Below are 24,044 nucleotides of genomic sequence, written 5' to 3' on the forward strand. Positions count from 1 at the left end.
TTAAAACCGCTATCCTTGACCAGAAGTTCCACATTTACAATATGCAGCTTTCAATTGCCACGTCCGGTCAAAGGATCCGTAAACAGTTGAAAACTGGATTTAAAAAAGGTTGTAGACGACATAATAAAAACTGTACCATAAACTTTTTTATTGTTTCTCATAATATAAAACTCTTTTAAGAATAAAACCATCGAAATTGACAAAGTAACAAATTTCAAATTTTTTATTTTTATAATTACTAAAATTAATTTTAATTATTTTTGAGAAATAATTAAGAAATAATTAGATGATAGATGATTAGATATAAGATATTTTATTTCTGATTAAAAAATTAATCATAAATAAAAAATATAATTTAAATTTCATTAATTTAATACTTTTTAAAATATAGAAAAAGGAAGAAAATTTTCAAAAAAGTCCTATTTTTTAATCAAAAATAAATCAAGTATATAATAAGAAAGCAAGAAGAGGACAAGAATGTCTAGGACTTGTTCACGGAAGTTTGTCACGCTTATTTTTCGAATTTATCATTCGTTCCTTGACAATCTCTTCCTCTTCAACCCTTCTAAGAGCTCATTGGATTTACTTACTGGATTTTCGGTGAGCATAGGTAGCAAACTCACGTTTTGATTCACGTTACCGGCCAGATAGATATCCATCTTGGATCCTCGACACAATTCGGCGGCGGAACACGTCCTTCATTTCGTTTCATTTCACGTTCCACGCGGCAAAGAACGGCGGGCACGAACAGGCGGCATAAGATAAAGTCGTTTTCACGCTCCTTCAGTTTTGGATTTGTTCGATTCGCCGTGGATCCTGGGTTTACGCCGGTTGAATACAGGTCAAGGTTGAAAATCGCTGCATACGAGACCGGTTACAAACGTGTACTTTCAGGATAATAAGTCGTGGTGGTTGATAAAGATATGAGTGAAACGTGCTCAGTAAAGATAATGAAAATAAATGGAAGAATAAAAAAAAAATGGAAGATAATGAAAATTATTTTGAAAATATAAATGAAATAATGCATTTTTTGTTACAGTAAATTTTGAAATTGTAATGAAATTATAGTTAATTTAATAATATAGTGATAATGAAATTTTAATAAATCCTGTGTATTAGAGATTTTGAGATTAATGCAAGATTATTGGATTATATCTTCAATATTACTCATATTATAAAAATGAGAAAATAATATAAAATGTCAGGTTAAAATTGGAATTATAAGATTTTGAAAAAATCTATAATTTATAATTTATCAATAATATTATATAAATTATTATATATTATTTTAGCTTTAATTGAATTTTTCAAGATTTTTTATTTATTATTCTTGTTATTAAAATTAAACGAATTGTAAAAAAGGAGAGTATCAATTAAAATATTTAGTAAAATAATTTAAAAAAAAAAGAAAAAAAATGATTGGTAAAATCATAATTAAGCAGAATTTTGAAATAAGGAAATATTCCATTTCCTATTAAATAATTAAGCAAATTCTATCTACTTTTCTGTCATTTCTTGATACTATATTTCATATAGCTTATTACAGATAGATATTATATTCTCCCATTACAATGTCATCATTTGCATTCATATTGTCTCTTGGCAAATGAAAAGAAACTTGCATATAGTAATTATTCTACAGGCATGCTATACGTTTCACAATTCTATTTTAACTATAATTTATCTTTAAATTAACAATTATTAACAAGACTGTCATAATGCTATTTTCATATTAATATAAAAGTTTGCATACATCATTCAATTATGTATCTTTGTAATCAATTCATTTTAAATTAATACATAATAATTGAATTTACAAATTTTTTTAAATAATTTAATTTCCTAAATTTTTTTTTAATGTTTGAAGAATTAAAAAAAAATTTACAATATTTTATTAGTTGTTTTGTTTCTCAAAAGATTAAAAAGATAATATTTATATTTATATAATTTCCATTATAAATATAATTTTCTCTTTTTTGGGAAGGAAGAGATAATTAGCTATTCTTAAAATTTGTATAACAAAAACTGGAAAATTTAGAAACTTATAGGATCAAAAAATTGAGTTCAGAAAAATTTAATATAAAAAAAAATAAACTAATCCAGAAATCATATAAATCCAAATACAATAAGAGCATTAACAAAAAAATCTAAACAATTCTTCAAATATAAAAATACTAGATGTTGTTACTTTATATCAATACTCTTATAGATATTCAATGTTCTTTATTTTTTCCTTAAATAATGAATTTCTCATTTAAGATAAACTTTTTTTTTTCATATTTTAAAAAAGTGAAACAAAATTAACTGTCATTTCCATGGATCACATTGACCATTGATGATACATAGCTCGTATAGGATCACGTCGCTTTCCGACTCGAGTCACGGTCGAAGTGAAATTGGTGTTGGGAATAACATTGCGAAATGTGCATAAAAGCCTACTTTAAGGTTTGGTCTAGTTCAATACAGGTCAAGGTTGAGGCATCACAAGGCACCCACTACAGATATGGTGGTCCGAGTCATTGTGGTTACGAATACGATTTTTCAACATTCGTGCACGAAAGACTCGTGCAAAAAATACTCGAGATCGTTTATTTTAACTTCTAATATTTAAATTACACAAATTTAAAAATATCTAAAAAAATAAAAAATTTATTAATATATTTAAAAAATGAATTTCCAATTTTTAAAAAGAAAAATTTTTTTCTAATAGTTTTTAAGTAATTTTCAATAAACAAATTCAAAAATCATTTTTCAGGATACGATCGTTGAATGCACCGAGCATGTATCCAATTGTCGATTGTCAGTGAAAGGAATAATGCTCTGAAAACGTTATCCGAATGGTATCGCCTTTACGGAACAATATAATTGTTGGATTAAACGCGATCGGTATGGTGTTGCATGTATATATGAAATAATTATCTTACAGTCTCTATATAACTTCGACAATAATTGTCCGCAATATCTGTCCCTATTGTCGAGGTCTTAACGTTGCACAAACATGATTGCAATGCACCAACAGCTGAAAACTTTGTCTCTGAGAATGTCCTTGCGTAGATAGCTCCCGCATGAGTGATTTTTGCATCGTTACTTTCTTGCATAACATGGATTGCGGGCGCACACGCGGTATCTCTGACATAGGTGACGATCAACCGGTGACATCTTTTACGCAATCAGATTTTCTTTCTTCATTTCCGATTATCTGTCGAAAAGGTCACTTACCCGTGACTAGCTTTATCGTGTAATCCTCGATCCTTTCACGTCGCATTGGTATTCGGTATTCGGGAAGGTAAACATAACCTCACAAGTTTCTATTTATAGACTATTTATTTTTCTGATCAACTTGTCAATATTTTTTTTTTTTCGAATTTCTTTTTAATTGTCAAACGACTCTTCAGAACTGGTGATCTTAACTTTTGTTTTGCAATGATTTCAGACGAATATGGATACTTTTAATGGAAATATATTTTAGAGTGATAAAATGCTTCTCAATTTTTTTCAACTTGTTATTCTCTTTTATAATCAAACAATCTGAATTCTTCCTTCATATTTATAAAAATCAGTAATCGCAGGAATCACTTTAAAAGTTGTAATAGGAATCTGAAACATAGTAGGAAAAATTTCTGGTATGTATGTTTTTTTTTAAATAGAGAGTAAATTTATAAGAATGCTTGTGCAAGCGAGCTTTCTTGGTCTTCAATTGCTACTGAAAAGGTCACTTGCTAAGTATTTTATTCAGTAAGCTATGTTTATTTTTTATCTAAAGAAGAAAATATTACAGTAGATTTCACTTATTTGACTGTATTTTAAAAAAAGGTTAATTAAGGAACTTTAATCAAATTACTTTTATATTAGATTTAATATTACAAAATAAAAAAGTTAATGTGTTTTACAAAATGCAAGAATTTAAAATTTTGAATAAAATTCTATTATTAGAAAATTTCTTCAAAATTTATCTAAATAAATAAATTTAGTTTATAAATTTTTGACAAAGAATTACGCAAAATAATTATCAAAAAATCATACTTAATATATTAAATTTTTATATGTGCATATTATAAAATATTTTACAATATTGTTATTTTTTGGCTCTTCAAATAATGTTTAAACATACTATTTATAGATTTTTTATTTATTGTTTTGTAACGCGTAAAACTAACGTAATACTTTTTGCGAAAGTTTCATAAGCTAAAATGATGGACAAAACGAGCATGCATCCTCTGCACGATAAAAAGTCACGAAAAGATTACGAAATTTTTCGCCGGTCTAGTTTCATGCCGATACAAGAAATACTCTGACACCTTTTAAATTTCTGCTCCAGATACGGGTAACAACTCTTGCATAAGCTTTATCGATACACGAATTACCATTGAAATCGTTGCAAGAAATATGCCGATCTTGTTCCTTCGTGAACAACGATTTCCGTTCTTTACATAAACAACAAGATTTATTAATGCTTTGCAAATCGAAAGTTCTTAATCGTTGTTTTCTTTAATTTATGGTACAAGATGTTTTTTCATTTTTTTTTAAAGAATTTAAAAAAATATCTTTTAAATTAAATTTAATCATGTGATTTAAATTTAATCGTTAATATGATTATTTAATTTTATTTACATTCATAAAAACATATATAATATTGCTATCATTTAAATCATTTATTCACATAACACACAAAACGCATAATTCATGTTGAAAATTTACTTTATACAAAATAAAACATTAAACACCTCTTTTAATGAACATAACCTGTACACATTTAAATATTGAAAAAATTGATTTTATAATTTAATTATCTTCCATATGTTCCAAAATAGTTCGAATTTTGTTATACATTCAAGGTAATTTACTATAGAGTTCCACGAGACAGATTTTACGATAAAGAAAAAAAATCAAATTCCGGCTCGATATGTATACAAACATGTCGCAGATATTGAACAGCGCGATGTATCGATACGTTCGTTCAATAGTAGCCGTGATACCACGATCGATACTGTCATGCGCAACTGCGATATATCTTTGGTACTATCGCAAGAAATGGCGCACTTATTAATGCGATATCGAATCGCGGAAGTCGTAAATGTGTTGTCGCAAGAACTAGTGAGCAGATCGTGGCACGCAGTCTAGAAATTTACACCGAATTATATATACGTACAAACGATACAGGCTAGATTGTGACCAGTCTTTTTCTCTATATGCGTGAGAACGTTATATGCCGGTTTGATCGCTCTCCTTTATTCTAAGAACGCGCGAAAAACCGTAATTGTGTTGCGATTTACGAGTGACTGAAATATGAATTGGCCCCCACGAAAGTGTCGCCATATTTCGCAGCTCTTGCTGCTTTCCATTGTGTTCTTCTTCGTGTTTTTGATGCAGCCGAAAGTAAGTTTTGATTTTGACATTTTTGATATATTTGATATATTATTAATTCTTAAGCATTCTACATTATGAGTCATTGAGGTTAGATTTTTATATTCTGATAAAATAATTTTATTTCTGAAACAAATATTAATTGATAGATTTTTAATAAATGTATTACTAACTTTAAAATATTTATAAATATTTATGATATATAATATAGTTTACATATATATATATAGTTTACATATATATACATATACTGATAGAATGAAAATATTTTTTTCTTTTTTTATAAATTATATTGTAACAAAATTTTCAATGATCATAACCTAAAATGTAGATATAAAAATTTTTAAAAGTTTATATTAAATTAACAAAATCATTATTAATTGTATACAAATTCTTTCAAAAGATTATCAAAACAATGTTATCTAAAAAAAAAATATTAAGACCATTCTTTTAATTTTTACATGTTATCCTTGAACAGATATAAATTTCTTTTCACTTATCTCAATGACTCACTTCTTTCGAAAAAAACGATCATCTTTTAAAATTGGCTATCGAAACGATCCGCCTCGGGTATATATATTGCAAAAGAGAAAAAGAAAAAATAGTAAAAGACAAACAATATCATTGAAATATACATTCAATATCGCGAATATCGATTTCCATAATCCTTTGACTTTCCACATATTTATGAAAACATGTAGATGAAGAAGTTGAATATTATTTATACCAGTTCGACTCCTGTGTCTCCCGCTTATACACATATCCAGTATTTCATTAGTAACATCAGTCAGGCTCGATCCTTGATATTTTACATAATTTTTTTATATGGAGCGTTTTTCGGCTCGCGTGGCCGCATGCGTACATTGTCACCGTTATTTTTAACTCGTAGACAGGTCGATTGCAGTCTAACTGGAATTATCAGAAGCACAGTGTTTCACAATGAGTATTGTTCCGTCCGAAACACTGTAATACAAGCTTGAAGATATTGCATATGTATTAACGGGGAACGTCAACTAACCGTACATAACCTATATCGCATGTATATATATATATATATATATATTTTTTTTAAATATTCTCAATATATTTTTGATTAATTTATTTTTGATTAATAACAAAAATAGTAAAAATAGATATAACGAAAATAAATGAATTTTGCTAAAATATACAATTTAATGGAAATAGATAATTTTTTTTAACTTTTTATACAATCAATAAAGAAGTTAATTTTACGATGGATCATATATATTGAAACACAATAGAAAGATTAAATTAATTATTAAAAATAAATTAAAATTTGAATATCAAATACTTCATAAAGTTTTATTACGACGAAATTATAATTCACATATATGATTTTAATATTTTTTATTATTATTTAAATTTATAAATTAATACTAGATGCCGCGATATATTTACGCGACAAATTACATAAAACAAATCGACAATTCTAAAAGTAAAATGAAAAGGAAGCAAAGATGAAAAATTAAAGAAAAAACGTATTAATCATTCTTCAAGTGACATTGATTCGTAGCAGACAGTCTGGAGCCTCTCGTATCTTCGAACGCGATAAATAATTATCTTCTCTCCTGTCGATTTTTGATCGTCATCAATCATGTCTGTTAGTCGACACTTGTAATATGTTTGTTTGGCTATTCGAAGGATGAATCGCGTATATCAGGATATAAACTCGCGAACATATTATAATAAGAGTGAGTTTAATAACCTCGGGCGTCGTTGCTTTCTCTGGTTGTTCTCGTAGCTCTCGTGGGATCGTTAATTTGTCTCGGTGGTGGCATTTTAATTACGTACCGGGAAAGGTACGTGAGTAATAATAGTATTTGCCGTGTGATACATGTTTGGACGGGAATAAAGTATGATTTTGAGATTGAATTTATTTGTATAATTTTGAACCATTGTCTTATGAAATATTTAAAGAAAATTAAATTATACGTTAGGAAGAATGAGACGGTGAATCATTTCGAATTTAATTAAATTATAGTGATATTGTTTTATTAATGTACGATTATGTTATAATAAAGAGATTGTTATTTTTTAAAACAAAAAGTATATAAACAGATACCAGAGATATAATTGTTTATTTAATGAGATATGATTTATGTATACTTCTGTTGATATAAAATAATCTTTAGAAAGTTTCAATATATACAAAGAATTGAAAAAAGAATTGAATTATAGATTAATTTTGATATTTTGAATTCGAAATATGATAAAAAAATATAATGAAATATTTTTATTTTCTTTTTTATCCAATAATATATAGAATATTAAAATATTAATCAATATTACATTTAATCAAAATTTTTAATAACAAAAATTAATATATAAATTTAAACTCTATAAAAAAAATAAATTGAAAAATATTCTTTAAACAATATAATTATAAAAATTTTTATTCGTACTAAATCAGTATCGTTATTTTTAATGCAAACTAAGATATCTAAAAATATAATCAATTTACCGATGTCAACTACCTTTTTTTGGAACAAAAAAGATATTTCGCCTATCGGTATGTCCACTATTGAGGTTACAACACTTCCAACTGAATACATTTGCTAGGAAACACCTGTTTCGATTGAATGTTTCCTCCGTTTTTTTTCAGATGCGCATTACAAGATGTAACATTAAGTTTCGATATTAATCAAGAATAATCGAAGATAGGCAAAAAATTAAAAAGTATGAAAATTATCATATACACAATTGCAATATTCAAAAAAAAAAAATTAGAAAAGTGATTAGAACAAATGACTGAATAAACGGATGTAGAATCTATACTGTAAAATAAAGATCACGTGATTTCTCATCACGTGATCAACTCCTAGTTATCCCTAACATGGGCAAATAGCAAAAGCAAAGATAATTAGCAGCGATTTTCTTTGTTCACGATAACAAAGACTTGGCCACGCGACTTTTGATCATCGAGTAAGAAAATTAACTTGATAATTGAAGTACAATCGTCTTGTTTTCATTCTGATTTCCGTTTTTATCACTTGAAAGTGATAAAAAAATAAGCAAGATGAATGGTCGCCGTCTGATGACTCTTGTTTTCTCTGAAAAAAAATAGAAAATTCGTCGATTCATCTGTATTATTTTTGACGATTTTGTGCCAATTGTGAATTTGCCAATTATTCTTAACTTACGGAAAGATTAAAGATTGGTTTCTCAATTAAATTTTGACGGTGATAAGTTTCTTAAATTAAAACCGCCGTATTTAAAATTGGAAATATAAAAATATGAATTTAAATAAACGATGATATGATGAAGAATGATGGTTTACTATATTGATATTAAAAAAAAAAAAGAATATCTAATCAGCAAGTTTCTCTCGTCCAGGAATATTCGTAAAAATCGAGGAAGACGTGGTTATTCAATTTTAATATAAATAATTTGTTTAAAAAAAATAATATTCCCTTTGTTGAAAAGAAATCGTATAATTATTGATAAAATCATTATATCGGTATTTTTCCTTCATATCGCGAAATGATCCAGTTTTAAAAATTAATCTTTCTTAATTATTATCATAATCACACAATAAATTTTTTTTTAACCCTTTTGCTGCGAAAATATGCATAAATATTGCACAAAAGATTATTATCGATTTCGAAGGAGAATATTTCTATTCAAATACTTTAGTGTTGACAAACATTTTGAAAGCGAAAATGTTTATAAACATTGCAAAAATTCATATCATTGTTTGGGTACAATCGATCTTGAAAGAAACGATCTTGACATTTATTAATATGTATAATATACAAACATATATCGAAGGAATATAATGATTACATATATCATTTAACACCGTGATTTATTTGCACGAATTACACAGTTACCAATTATCATAAATAATCATATACAAGTATATACTGAGATAGAGTAGACAAGGGAATAAAAAAAGAAAAATTAAATTAAAAGAAATATCGCCCCATTATAGATAGCTATATTACGATATATATCAAAAAATGTGACAGCATATTTTTGGATTATGGGCAAAGAGGAATAATATCGAAAATCAAAAATTATACAAAATTTATATCATTCATAGATAAAAATCTTTGTCGATTTATCTGTTGTTATTATATCCAAAGATAGTACAATATCCGGGTATTTGTCGGATTAATACGTTACGCGTGATGAGTCATATGCAAAACGTTAAAAAAACACACGTACAAATGATAACTGTAAACTCTGAAAAAAAAAAAAAAGAAAAAAAGAAAAAGGAAGGAAAAAAACTATATGTACATAAAATATACATACAGAAATTTGTGAATAATTTAGATGACATAATGTATGCAAAATTCTTAATTCGAATGCGAAGTAAGCATGAGTCAACCAATATGATAGGGACAATATAAATCTCTCTTACCATGCGTTGAAGTCACTTTCGTCGCGATAGTGACGATGCTTCCATTGATGTCTCTTTAATCTTTTTATATCATAGTGGAAATATAAGTTTGATAAGTTTAAAGATTTATGCAACTCTAAATTTTTAAAATTTTGGTTTCATTTGTTTCTTACTTATACATTTACTCACTTATACGTTATTATACATTTTTATTTTTCACATTGAACGAGCTAAAACCAATTATAATTTTCATATAAATATAAATAGTAAAAAAGAAAAAAAAAGTCTAATTATATAAAAAAATTAATTATATTTCAGAATATTATGTTCTTGGCATATTTATAAATTCTTAATTTAAAACACTAGTTAAAATCTTTTTTTTTTTTTTTTTTTTTAAATATTTATTAGGCAATATATTAGGTGTATTTATTAAAAAGCGCGCGTAAAATTTTTTTATGGAAGAAAAACATACGTGTCTTAAAATTTACACAATTATTTGATCCATATTTTGAAATTTTCGTTTCAGTTAAATATTTACGAATTTCACATCGCGTACGATTCAATTAGTGTTATACAACGTGATATACGATTAATGATTCAAATCTTTTTAAGAAAATTTGTAAAAAATTTTTATCCCATTGCAAAATCGAAGAAATCGATCCATTTTCGAAAATTTTTCTTTAAATCGATTTCTTTTAATCGATTTAATTAGCGTGTATCTGCGCGGTGACATTTAAAAAAATATACATCATACTCTTCCCTTATAAATTAACGCCGAATGTCTTTCCACTTGTCAGACTCTGTTATATAGAGATAATGACGACCGCTTAAGATTCCAATAAAAATGATTTCCGGACTCCTTGAGGCATGGCCGACGATCTGGAAAAATGTACCAAGGTAATGAAATTCTCATGATCACGCTCCGACACTCGTATTTTCCACTCTGTCTGTGTACGATGATTTACACGCAACTATAATTCCCTACGTGTCCCTGAGACAAAATGAAGACTAGGGACATTCCGTGAGGTTACCAACGACGATCGATATTTAAAAATAGTGGAGAATGGAATAAGATTTAATTTTCTTCATTTCTATGTAACATTTAATGGATCTTGTGAGTGCCTAGAATCTTGATATCAATTAATTATAATTGAATCTCGCATAAATAATATTTAATAAGCGAATCGTTATTCAACAATATTTTTGCGCTATCAGTGTGGTTAAAGAAAATTGGTTTAATTAGTTCTTTGAATAGATCTTGTGTAATTTTATATTTAATTAGTGATTATTTTCTTTGTTTTTTTTATTGATTTTATTATTGAAATTTGGTTTAAAAATTTATATTATTAAGTAATAGTAAAATCGATTCGAAAAATGCTTTTTTGCATTTTGCCGTAAGTCACGATCAAGGTTATGTATGCCTCATTATTAATATTTAAACATCATAAACGTCAATGAGATAAGCGGAAAAAAGATATTGTACAAAAAAAAAAAAATTATCAAAAACAAGACATCTTAAATTTACATTTTCAATTCAATTTATATTATGAATAATAAATTCGTACATTTAATGTCTTCGTGACAAATACATAGATCGATTCCTTTATCCTCTTTATCCATTTTCGAAACGACTAAATGCATTTACGTTGTAATAAAGATATTATATACTGATAAAATTATAAATTGAAAAAATAATGAACTTATTTTGTCATGAGATTTAATTTTCTTCATTGCAAGTAAAATATTTTAAAATGTAAAACTCATTTGGAAATCATCTTAATTATTGAGAAAGAATTTCCCTTGGACTTGAATTCAATGAAGCGAATAATTTCGTGCTGAAGCATATATATATATAAATTTCTTTAAATGCTCGAACTCTCATTTCTTCTTTGTCTTTAACTAGCTATCATTCTCTAATTTAATGATCTTAACCGTCATAATAATGCTTGCTTTATTACAGACTGAGTCAAAAATAAAGGATCGGTGTCAAATTTCGTTCAGCAATTTATTTTAATTATAGTTCATGCTTAAAAATTGAAGTTTGAGTTTAAAGTTTTCTTTGCTGCCCTATCTTTTCAAAAATTTCTAAGGATAAAAATGTAAGAGAGATTTTAAATGAAATATCAAAGTATTGGATAGCTCTATAGAATATAAATGAAATATTAAATGAAATATCAAAGTGTTAGGATAATCCTATAGAATATATATTGGAATTTTTATGATTATTGATATAAATAATTAATTAGAAAGTTGAATTGAAATTAAATAAATAATTTTAATTAGCATTATCTTAATAATTGAGTATATAAGTAAAGATAATATAAAGTTGCCTGTGTTTATCACTATTCTACTATTAATATTTAAGCAAATATTTTATTAATTCTTAATTAGATTGCATTTATAAAAAATTTATAAAATTATTAAAAATTTATAAAAAATTTATAAAAAATATGTGAAAATATATCAACTAAATATAGCATAGCAAGAATCATACAAATAACAAAATACTAATAGTGATAAATACTAAAAGGGACATTATAGTAAATATTTGCGAGCTGTGAGGTTATGATGAATAATTGTTGTGAACGAAAGTAAAGTGATCACACTTGACGTACCGCAAACAGAAGATATATTGGTTGTGTCCTCGAAGGATGACCATGGGTTTGGAATGACTACTCGTGACTGCGTACCAATTGACATATGAGAGAGAAAGTCGAGTACATTAACACCGAATGAACCGTATCACCTTGTTCGCAGTAGCTGCCCATGAGGCACGCCAAATAGGAACAGAATTAATGACCGGTAGATGGTGTTTTGTTCCTATGTCATAGACAAAATTGAATCTTTATTGGAAAATGCAACTTGAGATTATGACTGTGTATTTGTTAATCTAAGATAAAATGAAGAATTAAGTTTTTTTGGTCTTTGAGCATGATCTTAATTATACAATGAATATTAATAAAAGTATTTATGTTTGTATGAAATTATTTGAAAGATAAAAAGCGAGATATAACTGAGAAATAAAGATGCAGAAAAATATGGAATCTTGAGATTTTTGGTAATTAATTAAAAAATTAATGATTGAAAATTATATAAAAGAAATATGATGAAAATAATAAAATATTTGATTAATTATTAACTAACTGATATAATTTGATATAACCAGAAAAAAAATATTTTTAATTAATGAATTTCATAATAATTTACAATTATGAAGTAATTGATGAACATGTATCAATTAACAGTAAAACATCGTGAAATCTTAGATGTAATAAGATTCTATGATGTATAAATCTTGATGTAACTTGAGACAAAATTCTAAATGCTGACTCAAAATTAATTGATAAACGAAAATTTCATGACACTAAACAGTATCATTTCTCATTCAGATTGATATTCAGAAGAAAAATTACATTTGCAGAAAAGTTAGTATTCAAGAGATGAAAAAAATTTAATTTTATTTAGTTTAGATCAGATATCTCTTAATTATAAATTAGACAATGATGGATTAGGTTACACTATGTAAACTGTCAAATTTGAAAGCAAGTTTGATCAAAAAGGGATAAATTTTTTAAGAACAAATACAATAAAAAATTTACAGTTGATAGCTATTATTCTTTAGAATTATTTTTTTTTTTTTATTTGGAAGTCAAATGTGCAATATCAATTAAAACCAGTTTTTATTTCTATCTTAAAAGACACTTTTTGTATGAAGATAGACAGAATAGAAATTTCAGAATGATATTTCCGTGTTTCAATTTTCTGAGTGACAAATTAATTCGAATCTTCTCTTATCCATCGAGTAGCAAGAAATAATTTCAATTTAATAATAATGCGCTCCTTTCAAGGTTGATGATAATTAATTTTTTGTTTTTCACATTCGATCGATTACCATCGATTTCACATCGTTGTCCACAATAAAGAAGCTATATATCTCGTTTTACAGACGAATGTATTTTAAAAGAATACATGGTTAAATCAAGGATGAGAATTAATTTATCTCGGTAAATCGAGATAAAAGGTCAGTGGAGATTAATTTTATTGTTTCACAAATTTGCTACTATATACATTTTTTATATTATATTTCAGAATATGGATTGTAGATTTTACTTTATTAAATTTAGAACGTTGTACAATGCATTAATATTATTAATGCAGTTAAATTAGAACATTAATTTAATAACAGAATCATCGTATAAAAATAAGTTAAAAAATATAGAATAATATTTTTTCATTTGAAGATTTTTTTTCGAGAAAATTGAATTTTAAAATTCGTGCATAATTCAAGACTTGAAAATGTTCGCACATTTATTCAATTTTCTCAAAAAATGAGACTCGATGCAAAAAAATTTTATTCTACATTTTCGATTTAATTTTGTGCTATAAATCATCTTTTATTTTCTATTTTTCATTGTTACTTTCAATTTTAATCGAACTTTTTAATATTGTTTTATTTCAAAATGAAAAAATTTTTTTCTAATAAATATCGTTCTTCAGCTATCATAATTTTTAACATAATTTTATCTGATGATTTTTAACGTTTCACATGTTGTTGCAAATATTCAATTATCTCTGATTAATTAACACAAAGGAGTTAACGCAAAATTGAGAAATTTTCTGCAAGATATTACTAATTGATATACAAAGTTTCAATAATTTACCAATAATTAGAATTCGATGTAACCAGTGTAAAGGTGTGAAATATCATATACAAGAAAAAATACATAGACTTTTTCTTTATATGTGAAATCGAGAAACCATTCAATTAACGAGAAATGTGCGAATACCGTTCGATTCTGAAGATGGAATAAACATCAATTACGATGATAAATATATAAAGATAATTCATCTGCAATAAATATTCTTATAGCGAAAGTAACAATGATTGATGATCTAATTTAAATTAAATTCACGTTAAAATTTAGTTTTATACATAATTTTATATTAATATTAATTATTAAATATGTTACAATAATTTAATTCTTTGATAAATTAACATAAAACCACTAGATAAGATAATATTTATTTACAGTATTTATAATGTATATATAATATAAGAAATACAAAAAAGAAAATATAAATATAACATACATATATAAGTGACAGATAAAATGACAATATTTGTTTAATTGAATAACCACAGAAAATCCGGAAACGACTCTCGACTCTAATAGATATAATTTCTTATAGAAATATGAAAAAAAAATAAGATAGACGTGTCCATGAAATAAACAACTTAATTGCAACACGCTCTAAGATTAAGAGAGCTTGTGGTCATACTCTGTGATCTCTCTTGCTCGATTCGTCTCGACCAGTCTTCTAACCGGAAGAAACGGCTTCTCGTTACTTCCTCTTAGATACGAGCAATCAAACTGTAAAGAAAGTGATCGGGCTTAAGTTCAAGCAATTGATTTTTGTATATTTATATAAACTACAAGATCTATTAATATTACAAATGAAATCTTTAATTTTATAGTATATATTCATAATATTATTTTTGTATATATTTTATATACAAAATTTATATATTTTATCATTTGATGATATTTAAATAAGTATTGAAAGGAAAAATTTTGTAAATTATTAAAAGAAATTTATTTTGCATGGGTTAGCCGTATTACGATTGTTGAATATATATTGGTTAATTTGACTTAAAATTATAAGAAACATTTATAACTTACAAATTCTGACTTGTCAATTCATTACTAGATTATCATATTTGGCTTAAAAGTGACGTTTATAACCTATAATCTACAACCTGTAACTCGTGGATTAACCACTATTTTTAAATGATAAATTATTCGTGAGACAATACTGGGGGTATCGTCAAATTTAAACTTTACTTCGATCAATATCGCAATTACGTAGTCAGTCTTAACCTAACACGTTCCAATTTAAAATTCCAAGTTCCGCGTTCACGATGAAATCTTCAACTGATATTCAAGTAAAAGTAACAAAATTTCTCGTGTGCACAAACTATCGCATTTCCCGCCACAATTTCACTCAAATATTCTTTCCAAGCTCCTAAACATCTATAAACCGAACGAGCAACACACAGTGAATCACTTTTAAAGTTTCGCCTGGTGACGTCGCAACAACTTTCCATCGCTTCCTGCTATTCAGGCATATTTGAGATGAAAAGAAAGTAAAACGATTCTTAATACGTACCATAATAATGTTTATTCCATTTGCCAATCTATCTTGATACATGTACAATTCTATAAGATATTATTTTTCGCAATCGATTCTCCGATCGTTTTCTACCATTTTAACCTGACTATAGAACGCGATAAAACTAGTTGCCCTTTACTTCGGTTCATCTCTGTGACTTCTTAAAAACGCTACTAGGTGGCATTTACAAACTGCAATGATGTTACGATGAACCAGAAACTACGAGTGACGTGTCATATAATGTTAATAAAATTGCATAATGAAATAAATTACAACGGTAAATAAAGTGAAATTAAGATTTAATAAAAATAGGTATTGAGTGCTGTTTGAATAATGTATATAGTTGTATTTGTATTTGTATTAAAAAATTATTTTTGTACAGAATCGTAACATAACCTAATCAAGTATCAAAAGTAACAGAAATAATACAACATTTTTGTGTATAAATATTTGTCTTTGTTTCAATGTTTTAAATCGATTTTGTACAGATATAAATAATCAAATTTTTTTAGATAATGTAATATTTTATAGTTTTGATTTACTTTTCATTATCTTCATTTAATGATGAAAAATTATCGTCTCCCTTTATTTTGTCGCATTATTTGATAAATGAAAATCATTCGTTTATCAAATTCTATTAATTTTCCTTAATTTTTCTTAATAGATTTTATTTTTTAAATTTATTCTCAATTTATATCTTCGACTGATATGGCTAACTATAAGATCAGTTTGACAATGGTCATTCTTCTTTTCTGATGAATGAATACGTATTTTTAATTAACCGTCTGCGAGACAAGCAAAAAATTCATTTCGCAATAATTTGCGAATCCTTTATTTCGGTGAATGTACACGGTTTCCAGGAATCAATAACTAAAGTTTGGTAAAATCAACATAACTGGATCTGACCAGGCCCAACGATTCTCATATTTCATGCATTCCTCCTAAATTTACAACGTTTATTAGCCATCCTAAAAAAATTGTCTTTTATGGTAACGATACTTTTTTAATATTTTGTTATTGCTAATTATTGAATTTTGCAAATTTATAAAAATATAAAAAAATAAAAAACGAAGTAAAATATTTGTCTTTTAAAATATTAAAATGAAGTATTTTATTTTTTTTTCTTTTTTATAATTTTTTTTATTGGATAATAATTTTAAAATTATTTCCATAGATTTTTGTTAAAAGATCTTTTCTTTAATTATTTTCTCTTAAAAATTTTAATATAAATTTAATATAAATTTTTAAAAATTGGCAAAAGATTTTAACAATTGATAAGATTATTTTCCACACACAAGGTAAATGATAAATCGTCCTTCTTCAAAAATGAGAATTTAATGTTAATGAGGACACATTATTGGTCTACAATATAATTAAAGGGAAAATGGTAGATAATTGCCTGTTTCGCAAATTAACTTTTTATTTTTTTCACAGACAAACACGGACCAAGATATGTTCTTTTAACCCAAAATCCACGATGAACTCGAAATATTAGCCCAATTACTCTTTCACTGACACGAAACTCTAAATCTTTGTCAATGATCTCCGCGAGAACCTGATCTTTTTTTCTTAACAAAAAGAAAGAAAAAGAAAAAAATGGCCATTGTGGAGTGTTTCATTCAAGTTCTCGAGAAATTGCGTCAGAATCCATTCAATAACAAGAAATCTTGAAGAAGACTCTTCCACAACACATCATAAAAACTATTTTCTATTTTATTTGTATGAAACAAAAATGGAAATCTTCTCGTTGACATCTAAGAATGACAAAGAATTGAATTTCGTTTTGTTTATTTTTATTTTTCTCTTTTTTTCTTTTTTATCTCCTTATTTTTTTTCAAAGAGATTTCAATTTCAATTTCAATTTCAATTTCAATTTCAAAAAGAAGAATGCAATATTAAACGTGATATTTACATGATATTAAACGTGATAATAAATATTAAGAATGGTTTAACGATCACAGGAATTAAAAGAGTTTTGTCATCGAACTCTTACATGTGATATCATATCGGTTGATCTTCACAGTAGGTACTGTCCGACAGGATTTTATTATACGTTTAAAAAACATAGATTTCGTAATAAATCATTGTATTCAAAATGAAATATTTGCATTGAAAACTTCTGCATTAAAATTTCTTACAAGTCTGAATTAGGTTGAATAGTATTCTTTTCTATTTCTTAGGATATCTAGAGTTCCCTAGACTATCCTAGAATTCCCTAAAATTAGATTAATTTAAATTTCGTCAAATAAAGATTCTTGTTAATGGAATCGGAATGAAAATATTTAAAAAATAAATAACAATGTTGTTAATAAATGTGATAGGTCATATCTTGATCTTTGTATAATTTAATCATATAAACATATTCACAAATTAACGTCTCATGTATCATCTTTATAATTCTCATTCACTCCTTTTGTACTATACATAGCAAAAGATGGTTGAATGAAGAAATCAAGTTGAAAAGAACATCTTCCCACGATCGACGAGAATAATCAATCATTCCCAACCGATAATAATAAAAATCCAATTAATTTTTTAATAATTAATCGTATACCGACTTAAATCGCCTTGAAAAATTTTTTCACGGCGTATTTCATTCTCAATTGCATTCAGCAGAAGATCGATAACGTAACTTTCAATTTACTGTTTCTCATTGAAAACATTTTTAAAATATTTAAAAACTATAAATTTATGTAAAAAAAAAATAGAAAAAAATTATTTATCACTAAGATTATGTTAATATTCCTTTTTTACAATTTTGACATTAATTGAAGTAACAATAGAAGTAACAGTGAATACATAGTATCATAGGAAAATCATGCAATAATCTTGATCAACGTCGACCATGTGAATGACTTTCGATTCTAAATAGTAAACTATAGAATTGAATACAAATAATGATGAATTTCTCAATGAAATTCTACATAAAAATTTGAAATTACCAACTTTACTTACATACATATATACATTTATTTCATTTATCTCGATTAATTAAATTTAATTGGATTTTTCTTTTATTTAGATATACACACTATTATTTAAATTAATCAAAACAAACACTTTTAAAATTTTTTTATATGAACAGTTTTCTTAATAAATTAAATTTTTTACTTTTATATTATAAAGAATATCAGAAATAAATTAAATAAAATCTCTTTTATTTCCAAAAGCATTATTTAAGCATTAAGTTCCCTAGATTCTTCTAGAGTTCCCTAGAGTCCATTATTAATATTATATATTTTTCGATATTAGTTGCGTGTTCAATGCTTCATCAAGATCTGTAACTTCGATATTTCTCGTCAAAAATGGAAAAATAGTTTTATTTGGAAACCATTGAAACAGACCGAAACAGGGATGTAATTAAACTTTTCTACGTGAACAATTAAAAGTACTGAGAATTCCGATAAAATCTCGGGAGTACACGTTCCCAAGTCAAAAAGTTTACAAGAGGTACGAGTGAAAGTGTTGCTATTATTATTGCCCATGATTACGAGGAAAAGCACCATTTAATTCGCAGGCTACCGAGAATGAAAGCATTTCGATGTCGCACGATCGTTTTCAGCGAAAACCAGTTTGCATATTCTCGATCATCAATGACACTAATTTCAGTAGATCGCTCGTTTTTTTCCGTTTTGTTCCGTCCTTGATCACTTCCATCTGTTAAGATTCATGAACCGAGTCATCAATGACCCGATCGGGCGTTATTTATACGAAAATGAGAATTTCGTCGACAAATAGGTGAAATCCATGGGAAGTGACAAAAATAAAGTGGCCATTGTTCCATTAGAAAATACCGTTTCTATACATACTTTTGGGGAGATAGTGTTCGACCTTCACAAAAGCGTAACGTTCATAGGATTGGGCGAAATTTTTTATTTTGTGGTCCTAAAGCATTGGATCGCATAATTATGGAATTGAATATAACGTTTTATCACGAGGAAAATTCAGTTTCTTAATTATTATTTACAATTGCTGTTGTGTTTATTTTGATTTCTGTTTTTTGTACTTGAATTTTATTATTGTTTATTTATTTATTTAAGCTTATTTATTAACAGTAGTAGTTTAAATATAATTCAATTATTTATTATTTTATTTATTTTTATTTCTTGTACTTTTCTTTTTAATTGTATATATTTTTTTTCATAAAAAGCTTTTTTTTGTCTTTCATTCTTTGCTTTTAACATTTTTTGCTTCCATTTAATTGTTCGTAATATAATAATAATATTATTATTAATAAATAATATTCCAATACGTACAAACATACAAATTGGACACTTTCAAATTCTCTAATACTTGAAACAGGTTTCTAGTATCACGTCTAAAACTAAATAATAGATTGCAGTGCGTAATAGAACAGGATTTATCTAGAATTCAGAAAAGAAATACAAAGTGCAATTTTTCCCAACTCACGACTATGTAAAATATCGATCTACGTGTAGCAAAGTACATAATGTACGATTATATCTCCAGAAAAGATCGTAGATCGCGAGTCGAAGTCATTGTGACTAACACGACACTGCTCCCCGTCTATTACGTAATATTCGTAAGAGTAAAACTTAAGAACAAATAGAAAGCTGTCTATTGGTAAATGTTTTATCATTTTTTCATTATCATTCTTAATTTTAAAACTAAAAAGTTTTAGCGGGAAAAACAATATATAACACGTATATGCTTTCGATATACCGAATATTTGTAATATTAATTATATATCGAACATATTAATTATATTTCGAATCGAATAGAAAGAATTAGCCGAGCTCGCCCGAATTTTTCCGATCTATCCCGAGCCCGAAATACTGGAATCGTACTTCTAATAGCATCGCAAATAAGAAAAGGAATCTTTCTCTCCATTTTATTCACACTCGCTGTTTTTTACTTTCATCTTCGATGTATTCAAGAAATGAATGGATGAAAGAAAATAGTCAGTAATTTCTAAATTGGCACCTAAGTTAATAATAGACGTATAACGAGTACTAACAATATGGAATGGAATATTGTATTTCGACCATTAAAAACGCTACAAACTTTTCGAATAACCTAATATATGGAATTGTATGTATGGAACGTTAAAAGAGTTTCGACTATATTTATCACTCTATGAGTATGTTCCATTGAATGTAAATGAAGTTTCCGGTTATTACGATAACCAGACTGGTCGAAACAGGGTAATTTCTTCTTTTTTTTTTTTTTTTTTTTTTTACTATTTAACTATTAAATTTTTCATTCCAAACGTAATATATAAATTTGTTATTTCATCATAGAATTTCAATATACAAATATACATATATATATATATATATTTATATTATATATATATTTGACTAATGATAGAAAGTTCCATTTTGCTTAATTTAAATTATTTTATGTTATTAAAAGCATTTTTATTGCTCTGTAAAATATAATTGGAATTTCAATTACAAGAAATTGGGCTTCTTTATTATTCAACTTATTCAACTTAAAAGTAAACATTATCGATATTAAATTAATTATGAAAACATTTTATATATTTTATTGTTATAATAAAACTTTCATTATCGATTTAATGATAATTGATAAATATTACTATTAATGATAACGATAAATGATTATTAATTTAATGATAAACAATATACATTTTTAATTCAAGATGACTGTTTAAAACATTTTTTCTGTTTGGATCTTTTGAATTTTAATTTAAAATTTAAAATTTCAATGATAAGATACGTCAATTCTCGTGAAAAAAATCTATATGAACAATGAAACATTATATTTTTTTCATCTTAAATCCTTACACAAGGAACACAAGTAACACAAGTAAAATACATATGTTATTAATACCTAACTACTTTGTAATTTTAATCGTCCCTCCTCATTTAAAATGCTAAAGCATTTGCAACAGCATCACTTCATTACGAGATTAATAGTATACGTGTTTATATACTCTTGAAAGAATGCAATCTACAATAATCGTGCAATAAAATTTTCTTCGTGAAAATTACTTTTGGATGGATAAATAAATTTTTAAAATTAAAATAATCTTCTATTCAAAATGATTCCTCGAAGCAATGTCCATTTAAAAATTTCAAAATATTCCTCGTTTAACGTCATTATCGATCATTATTATTTTATAAACAAAATAAATTCTATTTGAAATTTATCTAAAAGTTCAAATAGGTTACTAGCCAATCTAGACACAAATGCATCTTTTATCATATACACACATATATCATCATCCTTCAACACTTTATCACATATTATTATATTACAATCCAATTTCGATTGATTCAACAATGAACTACTTTCTAATCTAATCTTCGTCCTTTTTTCTCCCTCTCCCCCTCCCCCGCCATTCCGGTTTCGCGATTTTTAACAAACGGCAGCAATCGAAAGTTTTCATTTTGACGTGCAACGTGGGCGTTGATTCAATGCTGATCCAACTTTCCTTCCGGGATCGTCGTCGTGTCTTATTCGCGTGTTAAAACGTCACCTTCTGCTCGTCTTTGTCGCTCGTCTAGTCCCAGGCATGCGTGAATCGACCCAACATGCAGGTTAGTTGATAGTTGCTGTTTCCTCTCGGTGTATCTTCTTTATTTTCTTTTTCTTCTCCCCCTCCTCTCTCTCTCTCTTTCTCTCTCTCTCTCTCTCTCTCTTTCTCTCTCTCTCTCTCTCTGTCCTTTTTTTCATTCTTCCTTTCTTTCTTCGAGCGCATTGCGCAGCGGGCGAGGCGAAAATTATGTAACCGCGTGCGGATTTCTTCATCGCAGCACCGCGACTCGTTGTAATTACATTTCCACCGTGAGAGATATCAGTTTCTGGCCAGCGAGCAAATTGTTGCTGCGCGGCCGGACCTCGTTAGCGCAATATATTCTAACGACGATGTTTGTAACATTAACACATCGGTATGCGATACGTGTGTAACATTTTCTACTACAGGATGTTTGATATAATTGTGGTCGATCTTTGGAGAGATGGATTATAAAGATCGAGAAAAAAAATTTCGATCGAGGTTTGTTTGCGAGTTATTACGAGCAACTGAAGTTAGCTGCGAATAAAAGCGAGATGAAGATAGAGTGAGATAGTGATGTGACCTAGATAGAGTGAGACAGGGATGAGTGAAGAGTGAATCTAACAAATTTGTACATTAATAAATAAGTCTTAATTAATATTTTTGTTGTATAATTTTTGTGTTTTTTATGACCTTTGAAATTGATTTTCCGAAATTGTCTCATATATATATATGTGTATCTTGCATATTTTAAGAAGATGTTTGGAATTTAAAATTATATTAATTTCAATATTTTTTATCAAGATTTCTTTTCCTGTTTTATTTATTTAGAAAATGAAAGGATTTGTAAATTGTAGATGTCATAGTTTTTAGTTAAAATTTTTTGCTTGTTATTTATTTTTTTTAAATCACAAAGTGTTTTTTGAGGTTATTATTAATGTTCTTATTAACTCGTGACAAGAATTTAACATTGTATTCGATTAATTTTAGTATAAAGTTAAATTTTTATATTAAAGTATCTTTCCTCATCAAATATTCATAAAAATATCTATAACTTTGCATCACATAATAATTTCCTACAAATTGCTTATTACTCGATTACTTTATTATGTAAATTTTACATGTATAGTATTCCTCCATATATTTAAAAAGAATTACACCACATAAAACTTATTACACAAACTATAAAAATGACTTCACCTTTATCTATATCATTTTTAGTATGTCTCTTCGTAATTTATATGTTAATAAGTCTATAGTATCATTGGAAAACTGTTGTGTGTTATTATCTGAAATATCTATCTCTTAAAAACGTGTCATTTATGTGATACATTTATATTCATTATGTCTAAAAATATTTCGAAAATAAGTAACAGTGTAAAGTATTTATTCTTCGGGATTCGATTTTTGATTTTTGATCAAAAATGTACGGACAATTCTTTTCGAAATAGAAAAATATATTTTACACGTATTAAATATTAGATATATAAAATTTCTAAAATTATATCTTATATCTTATATCTAAAAAAATTTTAAAGCTTCAAATTATGAAAATTCAAAATTTAAATACAAAATAGTTCTATATTAAATAAAAATATAAAATACTATAAAATTCAAACTTTTTACTATTCAAAAATTTTAATATAAAGTATTTTGTTACTA

At 26.6% G+C, this 24,044-nt stretch overlaps 1 protein-coding gene and 1 long non-coding RNA gene across 20 annotated transcripts in view; one reads left to right on the forward strand and one right to left on the reverse strand.

The window, feature by feature from the left end:
• Positions 1 to 24,044, forward strand: part of LOC107994824 (A disintegrin and metalloproteinase with thrombospondin motifs like) — a 65,081-nt gene that overhangs the window by 20,606 nt on the left and 20,431 nt on the right. For 3 of the 19 annotated variants that reach the window (XM_062078898.1, XM_062078932.1, XM_062078801.1), the window contains exon 1: positions 5,013 to 5,376. The exons of 8 other annotated variants lie outside the window; for them this stretch is intronic. The gene's annotated coding sequence lies outside the window, so the exon portion shown is untranslated. 8 more of the 19 variants (XM_062078882.1, XM_062078878.1, XM_017051911.3 and 5 more) reach the window with 5 other exon arrangements.
• Positions 1,499 to 24,044, reverse strand: part of LOC107994830 (uncharacterized) — a 38,662-nt gene continuing 16,116 nt past the window's right edge. The window contains exon 2 of the long non-coding RNA XR_009831025.1: positions 1,499 to 3,597. This is a non-coding gene — a long non-coding RNA (uncharacterized LOC107994830). The remainder of the gene's footprint in view (positions 3,598 to 24,044) is intronic.

Source organism: Apis cerana, linkage group LG1, assembly GCF_029169275.1.
Source record: "Apis cerana isolate GH-2021 linkage group LG1, AcerK_1.0, whole genome shotgun sequence".
Lineage (NCBI taxonomy): Eukaryota > Metazoa > Arthropoda > Insecta > Hymenoptera > Apidae > Apis > Apis cerana.